The 17677-nt window shown below is 35.9% G+C and overlaps 1 long non-coding RNA gene across 1 annotated transcript; it reads right to left on the minus strand.

Annotated features, from left to right (window-relative positions):
- Positions 1-431: 431 nt before the first annotated feature.
- Positions 432-4803, minus strand: LOC149838779 (uncharacterized). The gene is made up of 2 exons (XR_016432211.1): positions 4550-4803; positions 432-761 (listed from the first exon to the last, which is right to left on the minus strand). It is a non-coding gene; the product is annotated as an uncharacterized LOC149838779 (long non-coding RNA).
- Positions 4804-17677: the final 12874 nt, after the last annotated feature.

Consider the following 17677-nt stretch of genomic DNA (forward strand, 5'->3'; position numbering starts at 1 on the left):
ATCAATAAAGAGCTAAACCACAAGGATTACAGACGACCAATTTGATAGAAGGGACAAATATGTTCATGGGCATATGCAACCACAAGGCCCACCTCATCTGTCCAACAAGTTGAAATTTCAATCTGAATTTTCAATCTGACGTGAGTGGCTGAGAGGCTAGAACGGGATGACAAGTGAGGGGCAGTTTGTGTTCGCTTACATTTTTTAACTATGCCTGTGTTTTCAATCTTCTTCATTCCTAATTGTTCAGGTTACAACATTATCACAACGTAATCTTAGTGTGAAGCATATAAAGACTTGATATATTGACCAAGCAAAATACAATTTCGCCTTGAATTTCCCTTGGGCGCAGAGAGAGAGAGAGAGAGAGAGAGGGAGAGAGAGAGAGAGCATTAAGCAACAGACATCCCCGCAAAGGAACCAAGCTAAATCAATAAAAGGTGACAAGGAGAATCATTTGATCATCAGAGAATACAAGGCAAAAGAAATCCATCGGATTGTATACATGTCAAAATACAGCAATCCATGAAAAAAAAGGACACTAGAGACACGGTCAGAGTATTCACGATAGGGCAGACGACTTGCCAATTTTCTGCTGTCTAATGAGGATGAAGGACGTGAGGTGCACAATAATGCTTGATCGGTCATGAAGGTAGAGTTTTTTCAAATGTCCTTTTCAGGTTGATGCAGTGGTTCATTTTGATCAGCTAGTTTCCTGATAGAAATTGCCATCGTCGCTCTTTCAATATATTGAAATGATCCTGTAGTTTACAATAGCAACAATTTCAAAGTAAAATATATTGAAATAATCCTGCAGTTTGCAATTGCAACAATTTACAAGTAAAAAAACCAGGAAAATGTTTCAAGTCCTTCAATTTAGATCAACAGAAACCAACATATGAATATCGTCAAACTGCACATAAGAAGAGATAACCATATAAATAGTCACTGAACATCTTGCAAATTCTCAATCATAAATGATATTATTCTCCACTACTCAACTACTCATGTTGATCCAATCTGAAAATTAGGAAGCTTTGGTTTTTGAGTTCCAATCATCAACCAAGAATTCTGGAAACGAAGTTTGAAATATAACATGTTGGTAGCTTTCCCTACACAAATTTTGTCCGTCTTTAACCATTATGACCGATGTTTGGTTTAGCTCTAGGTACAACTGAACCTGATCTAATTGGATTTAGCAATGTTTGGTTTGGACAATCATTGTTGTTGCGAACTTATTACATATGTGACGTTCCCATCAAGATTTATAGTCAAATTGCCTCTGCTCATGGAAGGATAAAAAATTGAAGAAGGTGATTAGCTTCTTAAAGCTTAAGAAGAAAATCAGATCTAACTTATCATGTCATGCATTTGAAATTGATTTCTCTTGAAACTATAATCACCAAAACATGATATTATTGTCGTAATTCCATTTTTGAAAAATTTTCAAATTACTGGAATAATAGAATTTACTTAAGAAAAGAACTATATTAATATCCTCTACTTCAAACAAGTACCCATAATGTAAATTACTTGAAACAACAATAAAAACATAAACATGAAAAGAATGAGCACATCCTCGCATTTTCATTATATTAATAAAATGATATTATGGTTTCAATCTTGGGTAAAACCATTAACTACTACAGTAAGTTTTTTCTTAACTGGAATACCTTAAAGTATAAAGGTGGAAGAATTCACATGCTTGAACATTTCACAGAAGCACATATGGTATACTGACACATTGTTGGTTCTGGTGTCATTTCATAGCATTATAATAAGCAACACATAGTAAATACCAACTTCTCAACTTGTTTTTTTATCTTCCTAGGGATCAAGGACAACAGAGGTTATTTAATCATTCTTCAATGTGACAATCAAAGTGTTATTCAGCTTGCACATAAACTATGTCTTGTACTAAAATGAAACAAACTGCAATCGAATACCACTTTATCACAAAAAATAACTATAGAGGAAGCCAGCCTTATTTTTACAATCAATCAGGATTATGACATTCTCTAAACTATTTCCAATGGCTGAGTTAAAATGGTTGAGGTGCTTGATTGTTGTTCTGAGCTTAAGGTCCAATAAGGAGGAATTTCCATTAAGGAGAAAAGCTGGATTAATGCTAACAAAGATCATTCTTGTGAATTGCCATTAAGGAGAAAAGCTGGCCTAATGCCATTAAGGAGAAAGGCTGGCTTAGTCACTAGTTATTTGGTGTAGATCTGTTACTTTTCAGTCTCATCAAGGGAGATACAGTTTACAAGCCTTAGAATAAGCGTAATTGTTCCTCCTGTTCATGCATCATAGGAATCCCCTTACTTTTTTTATTTATTATTTATTTGGAAGGAAGTCCACACGTTCTTCCTTGTTATAAAAAAGCAGCAGATGTCCTTTTAGTTTTAGTCTTTGGTTTATGACTCATTACTATTTTCCTCGATAGACATGTAAACTAATTGGAATCTAATCTTTGCTTCTCATTTTGTTCGTAGCATGTTATCTTTACATGGTTTTCCATGTATAGTATCATTTTCGCAGGATCACTGATTTGATCATTATCCCCATATTGGTGAATGTCACACAGACACTTAGCCTGTGTGTCCTATGTTGACACGATATGACACTTGGACACTTCATGGACACAGTCAACACCGCTTCTTTAACTTTATCTATTTCCTTTGTGATCTTAACTACTTGTTTTCTATTCACTTGCATTCTTTTTCTTTCAAAGTCCGTCATCAATTACATTACATTTCAATAAATATGTATGTGTGCGTGTGTGTACCATAGTCACCAACATTGCCAATATTTTTTTAAAATATTGTGATATTATCACGATATTTTTGCGATATATTCGAAAAAAAATCTTATTATATATATTTTAAGCCTAGTTTTTCTATTTTCTTGTTTCTTTTATATTTTGAAAACTTTTCAAACTTATTTCCTTATATTTTTGCAAGAAAATTTATACAATTACTTTCTTATCTTTCTTACTAGTTTTTCTATTTTTTCAAATTTTAAAACTCCAAACATTTTCTGAAATTTATATGAGAAAAACTAATTAGAAAAAAATCCTCGGCAAGAAATGGTAACTATGGTATGTACGGCCATGTACCCATGTCCTAATTTTTGAAAATTACGTGTCACACCAAACATATCTGCATCACATCCCGCCCCCACATCTGTATCCATGTGACATAGATTGGTGACTCATGAAGTACAATAACGATAATGGTGATTACCACTTAACGTGGAAGTCTTACATAAACTAGTAAGTTAAAAGGAGCTAGCTCTTAAGATTGCTGTTAACAGATTATAAAGGTTATAAAGCATAAAGCCAAGATAGCTCATGGAATTTATGTATCACAAACAAGCATGAACTGATTGCTTCCACCATTCATCCCAATTTGAGTAATCTAGCTTATATTACTGGAAATGAAAAGACAGACTCGATGCATAGGTAAATGAACTAAGTAACAAGGAGCAAGACAAGGAGTTCATGTTGTAATTAGGATTTCTAATTAGATGTATTGAAGAAGGTATGTAAACAAATGGAAAAGATAGACTTGGATACAGTATATCCAAGAAATGTAAAATGGTTTTACCTATTACATATTCAAATACTGCCTAATCCAGAGTTACTGGAAGCTTATTATATAGGTGGGAAGCGCGCTTCCTGAAAAATCGCTTCCTATGCAGCTCTTCAGAAACTTGATGAAACTCTCACCCACATTTCTCTAATGCTTCCCATAGGCTTCATTCATGTTTACTACATGCTTCTTAAATGTCCTCTCACGCTTTTTTCATGTTTTCTGTGTTTCATCTCATGCTTCTACTCACTTCCCATGTGCTTTATCTAAATAGGTAACCATCATTTTTAGATTTTGACAAAAGTTTAATTCTTACACTAAAAAATCATGACACTTAAGAATAGTCATTTTTATTAGCTTCCCATTTGGTTCCCGTTTCACTTACATTCGATTCTAATGTCTCTTCTTGTTCGATTCCCATTTCCTTTTCAAATTGATTCCTCCCTTCCCGCTTCTTATAAATTTCAAAATGCCTCGCTTCTTGCTTCCCGTATCGTTTTCAGCTTCCTTCCAACCTTGGTCTAATCAGGCTGCTTCTTGAGAAGCTCACGTCCTCGCACCATACCAACATCATGCTCCCTTGACTTGCGAAAAACAACACAAACTTAATTGCACAAATTTAGAGACAAGTCATACTCAACAGAGTACTTCTAAGATGAAGCACAAATTATCATTTTTCACAATGAGTGTATGGCCCTTGCAGTTCCTTACCAAAAGCTTCTCCAAGATCATACCCCTTTCCATGCCAAAAGAAAAAAAAAACATTTCCGCATCTTCTAAACCAATCAAACTCAGCTCCATTAATCAAATCATCTCACTCAAAAGGGATAATAATAATTCTCCCTCTACAATCTCAAATCAAGGAAAAACTTCCTCACCCAGCACACTTTCGTTTCATTACACATTAAAGAGAGAGAGAGAGAGAGAGAGAGAGAGAGAGAGAGAGAGAGGCGCACCGTTGTTGGGCGAGAGAGGGGTCTTCCTTCCCGAGACGTCGATCGGGGAAAGGCCATCGAAGGAGGAAGAGGGGATACCACTACAAGAGAGCAACGGGGCGTACATGTAGGAGTCGGAGAAGAGGTAGTCTCTGAGCCCCTCCAACAACCGATCACCCTCCTCCTTCCTTTTCTTCTTCCTCTTGAACGCCTCCCTCTTCTGCAACCCTAAGCCTCTCTTCTCCATCCTTCTCCTTCCTCAACCAGAGACTCGCAGTTCGCAGAGCACCAAGGAAGAAGAAAACGAAACAGAAACCCGAAAATCGAAAACCGGTCGCGACCCGAACCCGAATTCTTCCCACCGTATTAGCCGTTCCGCACAAGTGTCATCTTGGCCGTCTACCTGTTCCCCAGAATGAACTGAATGATGACACGTGGATGATTCCGAGATCCGGAGCTGTTTGAAACCCCGGCGCGCGAGACACGCGTGCTACGTGACCGACTGGGCCCCGAACCGACGGTTAAAACGTCTCGTCTCAGAAATCTGATTCTTTCGGAATCGTTGGAGAGCGGAGCGGTTTGAAATCTCCCCCCAAGACACGCGTCGTATAAGTGACCGACGAGGTCATGAATCAAGACGGTTGAAACGTCTCGGTTCGGGACTCGAATACTTTGGAGTAGGTGGTGGCCGGGGCCCTGCTAGCAATGGGTTGGATTATTTGTACCCGAACCCGTTCTGAACGTGTGGTGCAGTTAATGGTTCGGGCATGTTTGGATACCCGACCGACCTGAACCCAGATGTCCCGGTGTTGGGGTTTAAAATGTTGACCAAGTAACAAGTAGGTCGAGAACTTTGACATAAATTCTTGACCTGGTTGACCCTAGCATTTGCTTTTTCAACATAGAAAGCTGGGTTGCGCAGACCCTTACCAGTTACGTAACCATATACTATCTGGATTGGAACTTGCAACGATCCCAACATAAGGTGACGTGCACTAACTGCTCCTGCCAGACTAGCAGACACCCTCACCCCTGGTTTCACGAAGCAAGGTTATATACACATCGTATTGGCAGAATTTTGATACGCTTCACCCTGAATCGGCTATTTTAAATAAATCCCAAAAAGTACTAAAATTTTTATTTTTCTATTATTTTAATACTATTTTAATTAGTGTCACATTATGGTTGACACATTATATTTTATTATACGGCTTGGAATCGTTGGTACACCGATTCGGCTGTTTTGGCTGATATCGATACTCAGCTCCGATACTGACAGCATTGGTATGAAAATGATTGACATAACAGTATACTGTTAAATTCCTAATATGAAAAACATAAAAAAAAAAAAAATTTTAATAAGATAGAAGAAAAAGGGAAGCGAAAGCTAAACAAATAAATAATAGCATGAAAAATATAAAAAAACGAGAGAGAAGTGAGTGGAAAAGAAAGGGATGTAAGAGTGAAGCAAATGAAAAGCAAGTTTGTCTATGCTTCCCCTTTGGGTGAAAGACTATGATGCACAGTTTCTCCTTTTGAGAGAAGCATGGTGCTTCCCGCCTTAGGGAGGCGCTTCTGGTAACTGTGGTTAAATCGCACCACTGTAACAAGAGGGCTCCTGAATAGGGCTCATAAACAAGCAGAGTTTGGGTTGTTCGGGCTTGGCTCATTAAGGGTACACCTCTGCTCGGGCTTGGCTTTTGAGCTTGTCACGAGGAGCCGAGCTTTGCAAGTTCATCACAAGTTGAATCATTTTCTAAAAAAAATGTTTTAAAAGTGTTTTTAAAGTTGATAATATATAAAATATTTATAATATATGCATAATACACTTATAAAACATATATATATATATATATATATATATATATATATATATATATATATATATATATATATATATATATATATATATATATATATATATATAATATGTAAAACAAGCCTATATGAGTCGAGCTAAGCTTGCCATATTCGTGCTCAGCTGATTTACCTAAACAAGCTTGCTGCTCGCCAAGCTCAATTTCCAAGCTAAGCCGAATGGCAAGCTCCTCGTCTCGATTTCCAGCCATACTTTCGAGATATTTTTTACTTTATATATAAAGTGATTGGCTCCTCCTAGCAGGGTAGGGGCGTGTGGATGGACTTAAATGTCTATTTTTTCAATTTTTTTTTCTTGGAATCTATCCGTGATCTCCATGGTTTACTTAGTAGAATTTAGCTGTTAAATCATCCGATTTATAATAGGGGTGGCAAACTCTGACCCGACCCGCCAACCCGCTTCTTAGCCTGGTTAGGGTTTGGCTTAAACGGGTTTGTGTCGTAAACGGGTCAACTTGCCTAACCCATTTATTAAACCGATCGTGTTCATGCATGTTAGGGGTATGCCAACCCGTTTAATAAACGGGTTAGGGGGGTGGGTCAACCCGTTTACGTGAACCCGTCAACCCGCAACCTGTTTATATATATATATATATATATATATATATATATATATATATATATATATATATATATATATATATATATATATAAACTTATCTAAACCTAACTCTTTTTTGACCAATAGTCCAAACCAAACCAAATCGTAAACAAAAATGTCTATGTTATCGGGTTGACCCGTTTAATAAACGGGTCACCGTATCGTGTAATCATGTCGTGTCGACCCGACCCGTTTATTAAACGGGTTAACTGTGTCGTGTCGGGTTACCCGTTTAATAAATGGGTTGTGTTCGTGTTTGCCACATCCGACCCGTTTAATAAACAGTTCGTGTTGAAGTATTATGACCCACCAACCTGACCCGCCGACCCGACCCGATTGCCACCACTAATTTATAACATGTAAGCAGGTTTTTATAAGGTTTCAGAAATCAACAATTCAAAACTTTATAAATTTAAAAACACATAAAATCATTTTTTTCATAAAAAAATACAATCCAACAATTGATTCTTAGCAAACCAATCATGAACATATTTGTGGGGGTATGAGCGGCAAAACATGGCTTGAAATTTTCTTTTGATGATGAATAACCATTGCCTTAGCTAAGAAAACCCTGGGTGAGGCCCCATGACCACCCCACCTTATGGGGCCCACCTCTAAAAGCTGCGGACACACCAGCGCACCAGTGGGATTTAAAATAGTGCCTTCATCTCAACACCCTCACAAGTCATAAGACCCTGCTGGCCACGCTAGCGACCCCTGCAAGTCATGACTTTAAATATTGAAAAACAGTACTATCCACATGGATTTCTTTTTGTTTTTTTTGACCTTACAGATGTGATTTAAGGATCAACTTTTGGATCATCTGAGTATGAGTATGACATGTGAGTAGGTTTTTGTAAGGTTTCAAAAATCAGTGACCTAAAATTTTCATAAAGTTGAAATCATATACAATTGTATTTTTTTTATAAAAAAAAAACATGATTCAACAGGCAATTCCTAACAAATAAAAATGCTAAAACATGTAGATGACAAGTATAGGGTTTTTGAGATGTTTTATATTTTTGCAATTTGTGCTGGTAATTGTATATCAAAAGGGGCTGGCTTTTTTCAAGAATGGAAAGGGATAGGGAGTGGAGGGAGATTGAGAGGGAGTTGCAAGATCTCTACAGAAGCGCTGTCAGCTGCAAGAAGGAAGAGTTTGTTGTGCATCAAGGTGAGCATACTCAGAATCATACCACAGTAAGTCATTCGAAGCTCGACGATGCATGCCGGCTGCCTGCAGATGGTTTGGGTTCTCGAAAATGGAAGCACACAGTCACGATACATCAAGGCAAACTCAACATACATCTAAATCTGATTGAAAAGCATAGGGGGGGGCCGCTCATGGTGAAGGAACGTACAATCATAGCTATGGACGATGGGGACAACATTGCTCGAAGAGTGTGGTTTCTGGAAAGATTGTTTTTAAATCTGACCATAATGTCATCTACATGCTTGATTTTTTGTGAGAATCGACTTTTAGATTGTCGATTTCAACACTAAGTTAAGTTTTTATAAGATTCAAAAATCAACTAAGTTAAGTTTTTATAAGATTCAAAAATCAACGGTCTATAATTTTGAAAAATATTCAATGCTTAAAATTAATTTTTTCTTAAAAAAAATGATCCATCTCTCTCTCTCTCTCTCTCTCTCTCTCTCTCTCTCTCTCTCTCTCTGTATGTGTGTGTGATAAAATTGTCCATATGAGTACTTGCTTCCTCTATTTTGGAAACTTAAAGTCTTGCATTGGCATTGCATGTAACATGTGCTGTCTCTGTAATCTATAGTATGCAAAATCATTCATATTTCTTCCTTTATTATTCTGGAGTATCGTGGGTGTAGCTCATGTTGAGGATCTTGAATGAATTCAAGATGCTGAAAAGCGAGCAAACTGTGAAAGGAGAGTTATTCTGTTTGCAAAGATGAACTTGAAGGAGAGGCGCTTGGTCAAGTTGTTGCAGCGGCTGAGGAACACCAAGCTTGATTGCTTTTGAGGTCACTTGAAAGGCTAGATTTATATGAGCTGTATGGTAGAATGCATTAATGCTTCCTTATGGTAGCGTTGTTACTCACTAGCATAAGATGGTCACTCATGGACCATCTTATGGCAAAAGTTGTATTTTGCACCAGAATTGAATTAATATAGTATTGGAAAAAAGCCTTCTCTCTCTCTTTGAGCGAGGGATACGTGTCCAATCAAGATTATCTTGCCTGATGGACAGTCTAGGTTCAAATCTCATGAGCGTCAACCCCCTCGGAAGCTGAAGCTTGGCAATTCCCTGGGCTCAAGGAGTAAGCACTTGGACTTTTACACAGACAGGCTGAACCCGCGCGATTAGGTCTCTGTGCCTAAGGCGGTTTAACCCAGTAAAATATATAAAAATACAATCTTGCCTGAATTGATTATATGTATTATATAATAATAATAATAATAATAATATTATTATTATTATTATGAGGAACGTTCTAGGGACACATTTAGCTTAGTGGGCTCACCCCTCTGCCAAGTAAACCCGGGGTGATAATCCTATATTTATTTTTTTGACAGAGAAAACTGAGGTTAGGCAGACCCCTACCTGCTTATTAATAGATAAAGAAGGAAACAATTACAAAGGGGGAGTCTGAACCGGACTCATGTCCGACCAAACTCTTTTCACAACAGTCCCTGGGTTGCCTAGGCCGATTCCCACTGAACCTTCAGTTTGGTTCAGGTTTGAGACGCGACGACCATGAAGCCAAACTGATCGACCAGAGGGTCCAGCTAATGTCAGAGTGGGATTTGGAGGTGCAGAGCTAATTGAGAATGTCATTTCACGTTGTTAGGATCTCATAGAGGCCCTTATGACCCTCACCTGTAAATGGACCCTTATGAGCTGTTTATGACTTTGCAGAGATTTGCGGGGCCCAGTGGAGGATGCCTTGGTCACCCTCCCAGAGCTTTCTAGGGCCAGAACACACTGGTACTTTTTCTGATTCAAACTCCGCCCAAACTTTTGCAGGAACATCACTTTCCAGGCCAGCAAACCGATTTGACTGTTTCGGTTGTTGCATCCGACCCTGAGTGTGTTTGACACGGAGATACAGTTTCACTTGAGTCCACTCATCCTGTGGAGGAGGCTCGTTCGTTTTTGGATCATGCACAGGGCATGTGACATTTGAGTGATTCATCGACCCACAGACAAAACTTAATTTTGTTAGTATATAATCTCTTGGGTGAAGGTCCTATGGTTTAAAATATGTCACCTCGGCGCGGGTGCAGGTATGAGGACGGAGAGGACGATACGGCAATTCCAATAAATACAGGTGTGTGTGTGTGTGTGTGTGTGTTGGTGGCGTGGAGGGGGGGGGGGGGGGGATGGAGGGGGTTGGGTGGGTTTCACTCTCCATCCTTGATGAGCCAAGGATATTAGGTGATAATTTGACTTTAAAAATACTACTGACGCCTCAAATTATTCTAAAGATCCAAATGTATATTTAGGCTGGATTCAGACCTACAATTTTCGCATTTAATATAATTCAGAAGGGCAGTTTATGTTGGATATACATTCGGGATCCAGATCAAATCCATTCTTTTTTCACTCTTTACATGCAAGACCTTTGTTTTCAACCTTTTATATCAGATCCAGTGTTATCATTTAAAATTCAGTGCAATATTTGGATTGGCTTTGGATGTACTATGATCCAAACTGTATCGGGCCCATTGTAAGTCCTCCTTTTCATAAGACATGTATTTCCATCTTGTGTTGTGTTTGCATGTAGGCATTGTAATATATATCCAGGTTTTTTTTTAGTCCTTTTCGTAAAATTTTAAATTTTCTTATAATGTGAAAAAATTTAAATTTTAAAATTTTAGCTAGAAATGCACTAAAGATGTTTGTGGAGTTAGTTGAGAAATTTTAAGAATAGAAAAAAATTATTTAAAACGTGTTTAACCCTACACGCCTAAAGTTTTTGGAAATTTGAGTCACAATTCGGTAAAATTTTGATTTTTGCCCTAGAAGAATTAATTAAAATTAATAATTTAGATGCTTAAAAATTTAAAAATAAACTAATAAAATTTATTTAGGTGTGAATTTACTTAAATTACATACATTAGAATTTATGTGAATTTTGAATTAATTTACAAGGTATTTTAATTTAATTTAGAAAGAATTTAACTTGAATTTTATGGAATGAATTTTAAAAATTAATTAGTTATAATTTATAAATATAGTAGGAGTCCAGAGGTGGGCCCTCCCATCCTATTTAAAGTTTTAAAATGTTAAAAACAAAAACAAACTTAAAATTAAGATTAAAATCAAAGTTTCCAAAAAACAAAGAAAAGGTTGAAAAAGTCAATACTTTCTAAAATGTTAATAAAAGAGCCCTAGAAGGGGAGGCATTGATTTTGGAAGAACCTAGAAGGTCCAGCAAGGGCTGGACCTCCCTTTAGGTATTAGGAAGGTAAGAAAAATATTTATTAAAAAAAAAGAAATTGAATTAATCAACTTGCTTGCCAAGCAAGCAAGTTGCTAATTCATGCAATTGGAAAGAAAGGGGTTTCATGGGGGTGTCGACCAGTCCCATGGAGACCTTCTAATTATTAATTATGGTAGTTATAATACATATAATATACTATGTTATAAAGTTTATACTTATAGAAAAAAGAAGGAAGAAAATGTTAAAAAAAGAAAAGAGAAAAGGCAAGAAGAAGACATAGAGATTTGGAAATTGTTGTTAGATTAAATCAAGGGCTAGGATTTATCCAAGCCCTTGACCTAATACTAAGGTTTATATAAGAGGAGGAGCCCCCCCCCCCCCCCCCCCCCCCCCACCCACCCACCCACCCACACACACACACACACACACACATTTTGACACCCTTTGTTTTTTTAGCTTTTCTCTCTTGCCCAATTTTTCTTATCTTTTTCCTTAGTTTTTCTGTTTTTTTGAACCAAACCCATAGTTTTTTCTCTCTTGGGTCTACAAGAGAGGCCTCCACGTGACTAAAAAGGACTTAAGAATGGAGTCTATGGTGTCGTAGTGTGCATGGAGTGATCGGATCATGCAAAAAGACCCATTGACATACGTAGGAGCGATTTTTTGATGAAAAAAGTAGGTGATCTATACTCTACTTGTAAAACATATATTGTAGTATAAATTCCATGAATTTTTCATGAATGTAGACCCTAAACAAACCCTCATACATGTGGGTTTCGTATAGAGCTATCAAACCATGGAAAAAGAACGGGTTTTTGAGAGAAAACCCCTCTTACAAATGTGTTTTGCCTAAAAATCGGTTTCTCAGAAAGTAAAACCATAAAATTTTCTAATACAAAGATTAGGCTAATATTTTCATAAAAATTTAGATTTGGGCTAGTAGTATATGATGTTGTAGACCCTCTGTAAAAATTTTATGAATTTCCATGGTCAAAATTTTGAGATATCGTAATTTTTGTCAAATCAATTTTTTCAGAAAATATTTTGGTAATTTAGAGAAATCATGAATTTTGTGACTTACATCATGTAATTTTTTTTTATTGTAGTTGGTAGAATATATGCATGTAAATATTATACGATGTTTATGGATTTTTTTGAATTTTATTTGTATGTAAATTCTATGATTTATTCTTTTAATTATGTATTTTCTGAATTAATTTTTGAGAAAACAATGCATGTGAGAGACGAGTTAATTTTTCTAGCCAAAAGTCTGAGAAAAAATATGATTTGTCTTAGGGATATTAGATCAGACCTAGATGTGTAGTTTTATTATAGTTTTGAATTAAATTATATCAAAAAAATTATGGGTGTACGGATTCGGGTGACTCGATTTGGGCCCAACCGAATGTATAGACCTAAAATTATAGTTTTTTGGTCTGACATTTGACTAGAAAAATTCTCATAACACTTTCGTTCTGAGGAATTTTGATAAGTGATTTATTATGTTGGAAAGCTAACAAAATTTTCTACCTTTTGTGAAATTTTGAGCTCTATTCATAGTCTGAGTACGATTCTGCAATAGTTGGAACACAGTCTGACATGTTCATAGTAAAATATTCATAACTTCCTCATATAGAGAATTTTTTATAAACGATTTATGCCTACGGAAAGCTGACAAAATTTTCTATGATCTGTGAAAATTTTAGCTCTTTTCACTAACTATAATTTTTTTTGTTAATACTGTAACAATTGGACATAATTAAGGGTTTCATAAATCAGAACCGGTCTAAGGACCAAAACCCGATTCGTGTGGTGATGTTTGTGTATATCATAAATCTATTTATTTTAATCAATAAATATAATGTATAAGCATGTGAATGTTTTATTTCAATTAGGTTATGATATGCCTAACCTAAGGCATAAGTAAATGCGGAAAAAATTAAGTATGTTGCCTAAAGAAGGCTAAGTGCTTAGAAGCACTAATAAGGGACTGAAGAGTCCAAACATGCAAGACATATAGTTTAATTTTAAATATTGTTTGGATGCATGTAAGGTCCTGCTATGATAATACTGATGATGATGATGTTGTTGTTAATGTTGTAATTATGCAGATACATGAAAATTTGGTTTCTTTTTCACATTGCTTATATACATGCATATGTGTTAGCCAATGCATAAAAATAAAAATATAATTAAATGCAATGCTTTAAAAAATGCATTTATTGCTTAAAGAGTGGTTGAATCCTTATAATAAGTTCTATCATGATGTTGCATGTAAGTCATTAAAGCACTTAAGTAAAACACACAACATTAAAGTAAGAGCTTGCAAAGAGAGGGCAAGTGGTACATCTATCTTCATGGAACTATGTTTGAGCACGGAAGATTGCTCCTCCTCACCCACGAAGATAGGGAAAACCTCTATAATAGACTGCATCATAGAGGGTAAGAAACTCATGAGTAAAAGTCTGATGCATCGGGTTGGTGGTTTTAGGAGTCTCTCTCGCTCTTATCGTCCTACACCCGGTCTAGTAAAAGGTGTCTGGCTAGACCAAAGCCACCCCTGTATGTAAAATACTGTCTGAACCATGGCCGTGAACTAGTTTTCAACCTGTGTTGTACCCACGGGGCTAAGATGTATGTGCATTAGTTAGGCATTGCATGTATCATTTAAGAAAGAACACCTCATTAAAAATAAAAATTTATGCATGCATTCAACGGTTTATTCATCTGGTAAGTTCATACATATTAGTTGTTCATGCATTTTAATTGCATTTAATGAATAAACAGATGTCCACTTGTTAGTCTTGTTATTTAAAATTTTAAATTTATAAAAAAATTGATAAAATTTCTGCTTCATATTATATCACAAGTTTAGTATATTTCACTCTACTGAGACATGTTTGTTCTGACTCTATATGATTTAATATTTTTCAGGTGATGAGTAGCTGCTTACATGCGAAGGCGGAAGGTTGTGATAGAGACTGAGCCTACCTTTCCTTTGTCTTTGCAAGAAATTTGGACACTGATTTTATTTTCAATTAAATTTGATTCAAGAACAAATATAATTAATTATGGATAATTGTGGAGATTTAATTTTATTTTATGCATGGTTAATTAATTACTAAATCTTAAATTCTATAATTGTATGATTGTAAAATTTCATGTGAAGTAGCAAGCTAAATTTTAGACTCGATGTATTTTTCTGTTGTTATTTGTTAAAATATTTAAAAGCATTTAAAAAAAATCCATCATTTTTTGGGTTATAAAAATTTGGGTGTTACAGGCATACTGCAAAAATAGGAAGTTTGATGAGTTTAAAAAGATGAAACAAACTTGATTAAGTGGTTAATAAAAAAAACAGGTGATGGTTTGAAACTGTCATTGTATTGCAAGAAGATAATATTTTGAAAATATTATGGCTTTATCATGACATTGGCACTTTTGATGCGTGTTTTAATAACTTTTTTTTATGTTTGTATATAAATTTAATTTTTTTTAACATTATATCTGCCTATATTTGTTGGACACCTTTCTAAAAATAAATTTTTAATTTACAAAGATTTTATCTTGTAAAATAAAACATGCCTTTGTTGGTTGTAGGTGTGGGCAACGGGCCGGGTGGCCCGATGAGCCAAGCCGACCCAGCCCACCATGGGCTTTTTGGCCATGATTTTAGGCTTGGGCCCTTTAGGTATCGAATCTAATCCTGGCCCATTATATACGTGGGTCGGGCTTGGGCCAACCCGATGGGCTTGAGTTATTTATTATTTTCTTGATAATATAAAATTTTTAAAAATTAACTATTACATAGTAACTTGGATAACCATTACTATTTACCTAATTAGTTGGATGAAAACTTACTATTAATTAATTATTATTAGCATTTACCTAATTAGTTGCACTAATTAAAAATTAAGTTTTTGTGTCATATCATGAAAATAAATGGGTTTGGCCAAGGTTGGGCCAGACCCAGCCCACTTCATGTTAGCCCGTTGGGCCAATAGGCTAGGCCATGGGCTTCTATTCAAACCCAAGCCTATTAAAAATTGGGTCAAAACTCGACTCGTTAGTAAACAGGTCAAGTCAGGACGGTCAGATGCCCACCCCTAGTTGGATGTTTTTTCCTATAAAATACATATTCGCCAAGAAAATACATTTTGCCTCAAATAAAGTTTACAACTGATATTGTTGCATGTTCGGAAATCACAGACACATAATATGCTGACACTCCCAAAGTAAAATGCTAAAATACAAGCTGAAGATAGAGTTTTATTAGACGATCCATGTAAAACCTGCAAAATTTTGATAAATATCAAAATAAATAAATAATATAATTTTTTAAAATAAATACGGTAAAGTGATATAGAGTCGATACAAATGGATCTTGTATCCAAACAAGATTAAATGGATCCAATATTTGAATTCGGATATGACATATAGATTCAGATCCTAGATGGATCTGAAACCCAATTAGAATCCAATTGGATCTTAATAGATCCAAATATGGTCGAACTTCAATCAAGATCTGAAACGTAGTTAGAAAGTTCAAAGGATCTAAATATAATTTTTGATCTAACTCGTATTTGAGATTCGTCAAGAACCAAAATCATATATAAAAGAATTAAACATGACCAATATTACAACAAGAGGTGAAGTGGTGTAATGGCAAGAGGTCTTGCCTAGTTATGAGGCAACCCGAGTTCAAATCTCATTAGCCATACACATGGATTTTTGAAAGCGGACATGTTTTTTTTTGTCAAAAATGTCATTTTGTAAAACTCATCAAAATGTTAAAAGAGGATAAATAAAATAATGTTGCAAGAGTTTGCAACAAAATAAGCAATAGCTCACTAATAGGGCTCGTTACCCTTTAGGGAGGAGAACCTTTGTTCAAATCCCCCCTATACGTCAAGAGTGCCTTTATGTTAAAAACAACCTTGAAAGAAAAAAAAACATATATTTAATATCTTTTGAAACTCAAAATGGCTATAATGAGGACTTAAACGAGGGGGGAAACCTTGAAAGGAAAGAAGGCTGAACGGTTGGGCCACATTGGAAATCCAACCGTCCAGATTGGGAAGAGCCTCCCTTCCACATTTTCGAAATAGAATGGAGGAGTTTCAAGAAGGAGAGTAATGAAGGCACGTTTTGGGAAGGAAGAGGGGAGTTATGAGGAAGGTTTCAAAAAGAAAAAATGTTTTTTTAGAGACTTTACAAAAATCGGTGGAAGGGGGAAAAGCCTTTCCTCTTCTTCCACCAAACTTCTATGTAACCCTCTTCCCAAACCAGCGAGTTGTGGTGTCTGAAGGTGCTGGAACTGTCCCTACTCTCAGCTTCATCGGAGAAGGATGCAGGCTAAGTGGCATGGGGAGCGAAGTCTAATATTCGGTCGAGTTTGGTGGATTCTGTCTTCAACAAAGGTAAGGGCATAATTTATGTGTGCTTGGGTACAATGTTATGAAGCATATGCATATGTTGGACCAACTGTCTGCATATACAATGACCGGTATATGTGCAACCAGCAGTCTAAACTATGATTGACGTCGAGGTCTCCCAGTATTTCTACAGTTGTATACACAGATCTTCGGTACCCCCACAAGAAAACTTGGTTTTCTTTTTCTGGTTTAGTTTAGAACAATAGTGTATATAACATACGAAGATCAAGGTATTGTAGATTTGTATATTTGCAATACAGACATGAACCTACGTGTTCATGTAGATCAAATTTCAAAATCAGGCAGGAATGTGTATAAAAGAAAATGAATCGATAAAATTCTTGTAAAATCCTGATTTATGATGTGCAAATGTATGTGTTCGTGAGCAGTAGGTCTGCATATGTTAGTATTTTGAATATTTATAGTATAGTTTCATAGTTAAACAAGATTATAGCCTGATCATGTGTAGATTATACCACACGAACTGCACACACAACATTAAATCTGTAAGAAAAATATATATATATAAGTTCCATCATGTGAATAACTTGCTTACTGAATATGTTAGATGAAAGATCTGGGGATTTTGCAGTTCAGATCACACGACCTGCACACACATCAGTGAACCTATGAGAGAGAAAAAAATTCCCAGCGTGTGAATATAACCCCATTCGAATATACTGAGTTGCATTACCCTTTTGTTCTAAATTTTCTGCTCCATGTTGAAAGTCAGATTCGTGTATTAGTGGATTTATATTGTCTTATAAAACTTTGGTTACAATATCCTTTCTGTCCGTGTGAAATAGTGTGATATTT

Source organism: Nuphar pumila, chromosome 5 (assembly GCF_984573655.1).
Source record: "Nuphar pumila chromosome 5, dmNupPumi1.hap1.1, whole genome shotgun sequence".
Classification (NCBI taxonomy): Eukaryota; Viridiplantae; Streptophyta; class Magnoliopsida; order Nymphaeales; family Nymphaeaceae; genus Nuphar; species Nuphar pumila.